Source organism: Bos indicus, chromosome X (genome assembly GCF_029378745.1).
Source record: "Bos indicus isolate NIAB-ARS_2022 breed Sahiwal x Tharparkar chromosome X, NIAB-ARS_B.indTharparkar_mat_pri_1.0, whole genome shotgun sequence".
Lineage (NCBI taxonomy): Eukaryota > Metazoa > Chordata > Mammalia > Artiodactyla > Bovidae > Bos > Bos indicus.
The window spans coordinates 123,675,896-123,684,645 of record NC_091789.1 but is presented as its reverse complement, the minus strand read 5'-3'; the positions used below and the strand labels follow the sequence as shown (position 1 = coordinate 123,684,645).

Genomic DNA, 8,750 nt, shown 5'->3' with positions numbered 1-8,750 from the left:
CTCTTTCATTTTGTAGCTTTTCAGTAAGTTTTGAAATTGCAAAATATGAGTGCTCCAACTTTGTTCTTCCCAGGATTATTTTCACTGTTTTTGCCTTGCATTTTCACATCAGTTTTAGGCACAACTTGTTAATTTCTGTCAAGTGGAAACCTAAGATTTTAATAGGGATGACTTTGAATCTGTAGAATAAATCACAAAGCATTGTCATCTTGACCGTGTTAAGTCTTTTGATCCATTAACATGGGATATTTTTGCATTTATTTAGGTCTTTTAAAATTTTTTTCAACAAATATTTTGTAGTTTTCATTATGCAAGTCTTATACTTTCTTTGTGAAGTTTATTCCTAAGTATTCTACTGTTATGATGCTAATGTAAATGGGATTGCTTTTTAAAATTTCATTTTCAGATTGCTCATTGCAAGTATATAGAATCAAATTGGTTGTTGTATATTGATCTTGAATCCTGTACCCTTGCTGAACTTGTTTAATATTTCCAAATAGTTTTTTTTTTTTCTGTGTGTGAGGATATCTTAGGATTTTCTTTATATAGAAATCATGTCATCTACAAATGGTAGTACTTTAAAAAAAATTAATTAATTTTTTGACCATGCAGCTTGTGGGATCTTAGTTCCCCAACCAGGAATTGAACCCAGGCCCTCAACACTGTGAGTGTGGAGTCCTAACCACTGGACCACCAGAGAATTTCCAAATAGTGATAATTTTACTTACTCCTTTCAATTTTGGATGCTTTTATTTCATTATCTTGCCTAATTTTATTGACTAGAATCATTATTACAGTGTTGAGTAGAAACAGCGAGAGTGGAAATTCTTGTCCTATTTCTGATGAAAGGGCAAGTTTCTATTTCTAGTTTTACTGTTTGCTGTGTTAACTCTGGGTTTCTTATAGATGTCCTTTATTCGGTTGAACTGGGTCCTTCTATTCCTTAATTGTCGAATGTTTTTTTATCATGAAGAGTATTGGAGTTTTTTGAAAATGTTTTTTCTTTATCAATTAAGATGGTCATGTGATTTTGGTCCTTAATGTATTAACATGTCTTATTACAGTGATTAATTTTTGGATGTGAAGCTAGTCTTAATTTCCAGGGAAATATCCCACTTGGTAGTAGTGTATAATTTTTTATATGCTGCTGGATTTTATTTCCTGTTATTTTCTTGAGGGTGTTTACATCTATATTTGTAAAGCGAGACTAACCAGTAAGGCCTTCCCTGGTAGCTCAGTGGTAAAGAATCTGCCTGCAATGCAGGAGACCCAAGTTCAATCCCTAGGTTGGGAAGATCCCCTGGAGAAGGGCATGGCAACCCACTCACATATTCTTGCCTGGAGAATCCCATGGATAGAGGATCCTTGAGGACTGTAGTCCACAGGGTTACACAGAGTTGTACATGACTGAAGTGACTAAGCAGCAGCAGCAGCAGCAGCATTAAACATTAAATTATGTTTACTGGGATTTCTTTGCCTGGTTTTGGTATTAGGGTAATCAAGTATCATAATGAGATGGGAATTATCATACTCTTTTTTGGACTATTCCATTTTTTGGAATAGTCTTTGAAGTATTAGTGTTAGTTGTTCATTAAATATATGGTAGAACTTACTGTAAAAGCAGGTGAGCCTGAGATTTTCTTTACCGAAAGCTTTTAATTACTAATGTAATGTTTTTTAATAGGTCATTAAGATATTCAATTTCTTCTTGAGTCTGTTGCAATAAATTTTGTCATACTGGAAATTTGAGCATTTCAGTTATTTTCCATTATTTTGATGTATCTTTTGTTGTTGTTTTTCAGTCACTGAGTCATGTCTGACTCTTTGCGACTCCATCGACTATAGCACGCCACGCTCCTCTGTCTTCCAGTATCTCCAGGAGTTTGCTCAAACTCATGTCCTTTGAGTCAGTGATTCTAACCATCTCATCTGCTACCCCCTTCTTTTGCCTTCAATCTTTCCCAGCATCAGGGTCTTTTCCAATTAGTCAGTTCTTCCCATTAGGTGGCCAAAGTACTGGAGTTTCAGCTTCAGCAGTAGGCCTTCCAATGATTATTCAGGATTGATTTCCTTTAAGATTGACTGGGTTCGATCTCCTTGCTGTCCAAGGGACTCTCAAGAGTCTTCTCCAATACAACAATTCAAAAGCATCAATTCTCAGCACTCAGCCTTCTTTATAGTCGAACTCTCACATCTGAGACTACTGCAAAAACCATAGCTTTGACTATTCTGACCTTTGTCAGTAGTGTGATGTATTTGCTTTTTAATACACTGTCTAGGTTTGTCATAGCTTTTCTTCCCAGGAGCAAGCATCTTTTTTAATTTCATGGCTGCAGCCCTCATCCGTCTGCAGTGATTTTGGAGCCTAAGAAAATAGTCTGTCACTGCTTCCACTTTTTCCCCTTCTATTTGCCATGAGGTGATGGGACAGGATGCCATGAACTTAGTTTTTTAATGTTGGGTGTTAAGCTAGCTTTTTCACTCTCCTCTTTCACCCTCATCAAGAGGCTCTTTAATTGTTCTTCACATTCTGCCATTAGATTGATATCATTTGCATATCTGAGGTTGTTGATATTTCTCCCAGCAATCTTGATTCCAGCTTGTGATTCTTCCACTCTCTCATGATGTACCCTGCATAGAACTTAAATAAGCAAGGTGACAGTATATAGCCTTGATGTACTCCTTTCCCAATTTTGAACCAATCCATTGTTTCATGTAAGGTTCTAACTATTATTTCTTGACTTTCATACAGGTTTCTCAAGAGGCAGGTTAGGTGGCCTTGTTTTCCCATCTCTTTAAGAATTTTCCACAGTTTGTTGTGATCCACACAGTCAAAAGTTTTTGTGTAGTCAATGAAGCAGAAGTAGATATTTTTCTGAAATTCCCTTGGTTTCTCTATGATCCAACAGATGTTGGCAATCTGTCTCTGATTCCTCTGCCTTTTCTAAACAACTTGTACATCTGGTAGTTCTCAGTTCACATACTACAGAAGCCTAGCTTGGAGGATTTTGAGGAGTATCTTCATCATAGTTGCTATTAGCATTGAAATTAGTATATTAAAACAATCTATCTTGGATTAATCTTAATTTTACTGTATATAGAACTGCTTTGATACAGCTGCTTTCTTCGCCACTCTTTGTGCTATATATATATATAAAAATTAGTTGCTCAGTTGTGTCCAACTCTTTGCAACCCCATGGACTGTAGCCTGCCAGCCTACTCAGTCCATGGGATTCTCCAGATAAGAATGCTAGAGTGGGTTGCCATTCCCTTTTACAAGGATCTTCCCAACCCAGGGATTGAACCCAGGTCTCCTGCACTATAGGCAGACTCTTTACCATCTGAGCCATCAGATATTTACCTCTTTTATACCATATGAGGCCATCAAGTAGGTTTTATAATTACTACTTTATGTAGTTTTCTTTTAAATGAGATGGGAGAAGAAAGTATTCCAAGCAAAACAGATTTAAACTATTCATTATATTTTCTTGTGTAGTTAATTGTAACGGGACTCTAATTCTTCCTGTTCATTTGAGTGATTGTATGGTCCTTTTATTTTAGCTGAAAAGATTTATTTTAGTATTTCTTCTTGGGCAGGCCTGCTCTTTACAATTTCTTTCAGTTTTTGTTCATCTGTGACTATCTTAATATTTCTTTTATTTTTGAAGCAGTGTTTTGCTGGATATAGAAATCTTGATTGGTCTCTCTTTACTTTTAGTACCTTAATATTTTATCTTACCACCTTCTGGCCTCTGATTTCTAATGAATAGTCAGCTGTTAATCTTGTTGAAACTCCTTTGTGTTTTTCACTTGCTGTTTTCAAAATCCTCTCATTGTCCTTGAATTTTGGCAGTTTTACTGATGTGTCTAGGCATAATTATCTTTGACCTTATTATCCTTGGAATTTGTTGAAAATAATGGATATATAGATTAATGGTTTTCATCTACTTTGGAAGTTTTCAGCCATTATTTCTTCAAATATTCTACTGAGGTCTGTGGTTGGTCAGCTTATTTGCTATCTAGTGATCAGAAAGACTAAAATAATTGCCTTGAACCAGTAAGCTTCCCAACGTTTTCCTAGAAGTTCTGTGTGTATATTGAAGTATACCTTAACACTTTGGCATTTGACATCTTTGCATGGGCCTTTACTCCTGGCTTGTGCAGAAACTTAAGGTCAGTCAGAGATGAGAGGTTTTGGTTCTTCTGAGTCTCTTCTGGATGTGCACATAGTCCTGTACATACCTATGGCTCCAGAAATAGCTTTTCAAAGCTGCTGATGGTCATCTTATTCACTCCATTTTCCTTTTTGATGTTTTGGCTATATTCCTGTTTGTCCCATCTGGTTTTACCACCTCAGGAAGATGAAATATGAAACACTTGCTGGTGATTAATTTTGCAAAAAGGTAAAACATTGTGAAGATAACACTTTCCTCACTGAGCAAGTTCTAAGTCAGGTCAAATAAAGAGAAGTCCTTGAATGGGGCTTTTTATTTATTTATTTTTTTTAAATTTTATTTTATTTTTAAACTTTACATAATTGTATTAGTTTTGCCAAATATCAAAATGAATCCATCACAGGTATACATGTGCTCCCCATCCTGAACCCTCCTCCCTCCTCCCTCCCCATAGGGGCAGCAAGACAGATCAAAAGTAATTGTCCTCCTGAGATGGAGTTTTGTGAAGTGTTCGCAATCCAGCCTTCCCCCTTCATAGGCTGTGAGGCTATTGGCTTGTTTCTTCAGGGTAACACAGAACTGTGAAGAGGGGGTAGTAGTAGAGAGTTAAAATGCTACAACGCCCACTGTTCTTACTAAGACTCAGTCTTCAGATTGTTGCCGGGTTTTGGTTAATTTCCAGAGGTCTGAAAAACTTGATTTTGACAATTTTCTCCAGTTTTTGTGACAGTTTAGCTGTCACAAAGAAGTAGATTTTCAGTGGTCAGTATTGCACCATTCTGCAGATGCTTCTCGTTTGAGCATCTCTATTTTATGATTCAGTGTTTTGAAAATTTTTTCATCACTTTAGATTTAATTTAAAAAAATATCAAATTAATTAGTGCTTTCAGTTAAAAATAAAATTAGTACATTAGGGTGTATTTGACATACTGTTAAAAGTCTAGGATTTAATTATTTGAAGTATTATACTTCCTGATTATTTCCTTTACTTAGTACATTTTAACATAAAGATTTAACAATTTGTCTAAATGTTCTTTTCAAAATCCTGTTCAGATAGTTGGCAATGAAAACTATTTCTAAAATTAAACATCTGTTGTCATTCAGTAAGAATGAACTAGAAATAGGAGTTCTGAAAAAAATTATTTAGTTTCTTCTGAACTTCAGAAGGGCCTAGTATAGGTCAGAAATATTTTGAAAAACAGTTTTATGACAATAAACTGTAGTGAGTTACATTTACTTAGAAGTGAAATAACATAATTTATTTTTCTTATACTCTATTTTAGGGAACTAAAATCATTTTAAAGCCTTATAATTTTATTTTTAAATTCACAATAGCTTGCAGAATATGCCTTTAGGTCAATACTAATTCAGTGTAATTTCAAACACTTATATTCACTGTATATAAAGATGTATTCAAGTTCCTCACAATATTCATAATAGTTTCAAAATTTTAAAGATTTACCTGCATTCTGTAGAGTTCATCTAATACATTTAACTTAATAAGTGATAACAGATTGACATAAAAAGTCATTGGTATTGTCCCCTGATTCTTCTAGTACACAATCAATGAAGGAAGCACGCCCTGTTAAAAATCTCTTCATGTTGATATATGGCAAAACCAATACAATATTGTAAATTTAAAAAAGAAAAGAAAAAAAATCTCTTGATGACATTTATATAATAAAAATGGGATTAAGAAAATTTTTGTATTTGTGGGTTCAAATATTATTTTATAACTTAAAAATACATTTCTGTTACTATTAAGTTGATGTCTTCAGGAAAGTGCTGCAACTGTTTAATGTATCACTTTTTAAATTCTTGTATTGAGATGAAATTTTCTTCTTATGAATTGTGTGTCTTTAAGTATTAGTAAGTGATTTTTTTTAGTTTTACTGTGTAACTCATACCTTAATCAATAATTACATTTCTATCAGTCCATATCTTTCCCTCATGCCCCTTACAGCCAATTCCTACATATCAAATGTAACCTGTTTCTGATTTCTGTTACTATCAATTAATTTTGACTGTTATTGAGCTTCATATACGTACAGTCATTCAGTAGATAATCTCTTGTGTCTGGCTCCTTTTGGTCAATATAATGTTTTTGAAATTGATCCTTGCTGTTGTGTATGTCAGTATGCATGTATATGTATGTATGTATGTATTTATGTATGACATTTTCCTACATAAATACATAGCTATTTTGTATTCATTCTCTTGGAAGGGAAGATTTGGATTTGTTTCATGTTTCAGAGTATTATAAAGAAAGTCCTGGCTATGATTTCTCAAAAAGGTCATGAAATAGCAATAGAAAGCATACTTATAATTATGTAAAAATTTGTTAAATCTGTGTTTATATAATAAAACATACATATTTGCTATACTTCTAAAAGAATAACACTAATAATGGCAGTTAACACTTGAGTGTTAACTTGTGCTAGATCCTTTCCTAATTATTGCACACATTGTATGTCATTTACTTCAGTGCTACAAAGTAGACAGATTATGATTATTTTCACTGCAGATTTTATAGTATAAGTAAAATACTAAGATCACACACTTTGTGAGTGGCCAAGTAGGGATTTTATTTCTACTTCTTGCATTGTCAAGCATTACCTATGCCTGCTGCTTCCTTGTAGCTAATATTTTTGAATTCTGTTATGTACAAAACACCAGTGGGATGTATTCACACACACCCCCGAACCACAGTGTGGACAGAGTCTATATACGATTAGCTGAATACACTGTGTAGAGGTCACTTCCTCCTTAGGATTATTTGAGGCAGAAGCCACAATCTGTTGAGAGGCACAAGCTAGTCAACAGATGTGAACAGTTTGACTTCCAAAGTGTTTAAAATTTATATTTGTTGCCAACATTTAAAAATCAGAATATCACTCATTAAATTCTTGATTTCTGAAATATTTCAGGATATTACGATATCTGAAAACTTTGCCCACTACCGAGGTCTGGCGCTGACCCTCAGCTACCTCTCATAGGCCAAATAGCAGGCCCAATAGCTTATTGATGGTTCCTGTAGAGAGTCATGTGAGTTTTTGAATCTTGACATAGCTTTTTGAGGAAATGGCTTTAAACTTTCCTTTGAAGGATTCTACCAACAGGCCATACCAGGCTGAGTGAAGAAATAGCACAACTCAAGGGGAAAAAAAAAGAAAAACACTTGCTAGGTGAGCTAATGGAATGGGAATGAGGTAAGAATAATATGGATTGGGCAAAGACCAAGATGGAGAGAAGGACTATGCTAGACTATGAGGTCTGGCCTCAGTATCTTGGGAAATAGAATGTTTTGATTGTTTTTTGGAAGAATGACAGCATCAGAACTTTAATTTTCTAACAGGCAGAATATAGCCTAAATTGCTACTTACAGAGAATGCCATTTAATGATGACTATTTAAGCTGAACGTATGTCTAAAATGCATCAAATTGCTATTTGTTGGTCAAAAGGAACAAAACATCAACAAGCATATGTAGTTTGACCTTAAAAGTAATCCTCATAGCACTTTACTTTAGATGAATCACTTATTTAATATATCATTTATTTCTTAAAGTTCATTTATATTTTCCGAACCAGGACAAGGAGACCAGCACAAATACATACTATAATAATTCCTCAGTGGTTTTCTTTAAGATTTATTTAAACCTTTAAAACATGTTATTTTTTGAAATGCAGATTCCCATAATACCTATTAGGATATTCATTAAATATATTGAGATGATATTTTAGTATATTAGGGTGAAACCATTTGAGTTATATAAACAAATAATATAGTTAAGTAAAAATAGCACATCTTCTTTGAATTGTTGATGCTTAAAAGACAAAATTATGTGGATGAACATACGTAAGCTTCACAGAGCTTTTCTTGTACTAGGCATTTAGCTGTCTTGCAACTGTTAATCAGCACAGGCTTTAAAACAGCTGCTATCAGATTAATTAGAGGGAATCCAGGAAATAATTCAACTGAATGTAGCATTCATGTAAGTGTGTTGAAGGCAATTAAGAGTAACTATAGTCATTACTGAGACTTCCAGGAAGTATGCCAAAGGGCTCAAAAGTCATAAAATGCCTTCCCAGTTTATATATATATATGTGTGTGTGTGTGTGTGTGTGTGTGTGTGTATTTGTGTGTGAGTGTATCTCACATATATTAAAAACACACTAACACACTAATACAAATTAAAAATAAATAAAATTGAAAGGATTTGCTTGAATTGTGAGATACTAACTTATATCTTTCTGTGAAGTAGCTAAGAGGAAAATAGGCCATTGGAACTGGTTTAGGAAGAAGAGGCTTTGATGATGCTGTACAGAATATTAGGATATGGTAAATTAACTATGTTTCATTTTTATATTTCTAATTTTCATAGTTGATGCAAGTCTTCAAATAAAGGAAGTTTATGTTTCCTCAATGGCACATATCTCTGACAAGGAAACTCAAGATTTTCTAATGAGAGATGTTAATACTTAAGAAATTTTACCCTTACCTTACAGCATGCCTTCAATACTTGGTTGTTATCATCACCACCACCACCATCATATTTAGCTGTTATTGTTATCAT

General features: G+C 34.0%; 1 non-coding gene across 1 annotated transcript; it reads right to left on the bottom strand.

Moving 5' to 3' along the window:
- Positions 1–627: 627 nt before the first annotated feature.
- TRNAV-CAC (transfer RNA valine (anticodon CAC)) lies at positions 628–700 on the bottom strand. The gene has a single exon. It is a non-coding gene; the product is annotated as a tRNA-Val (tRNA).
- Between the last annotated feature and the right edge of the window lie 8,050 nt (positions 701–8,750).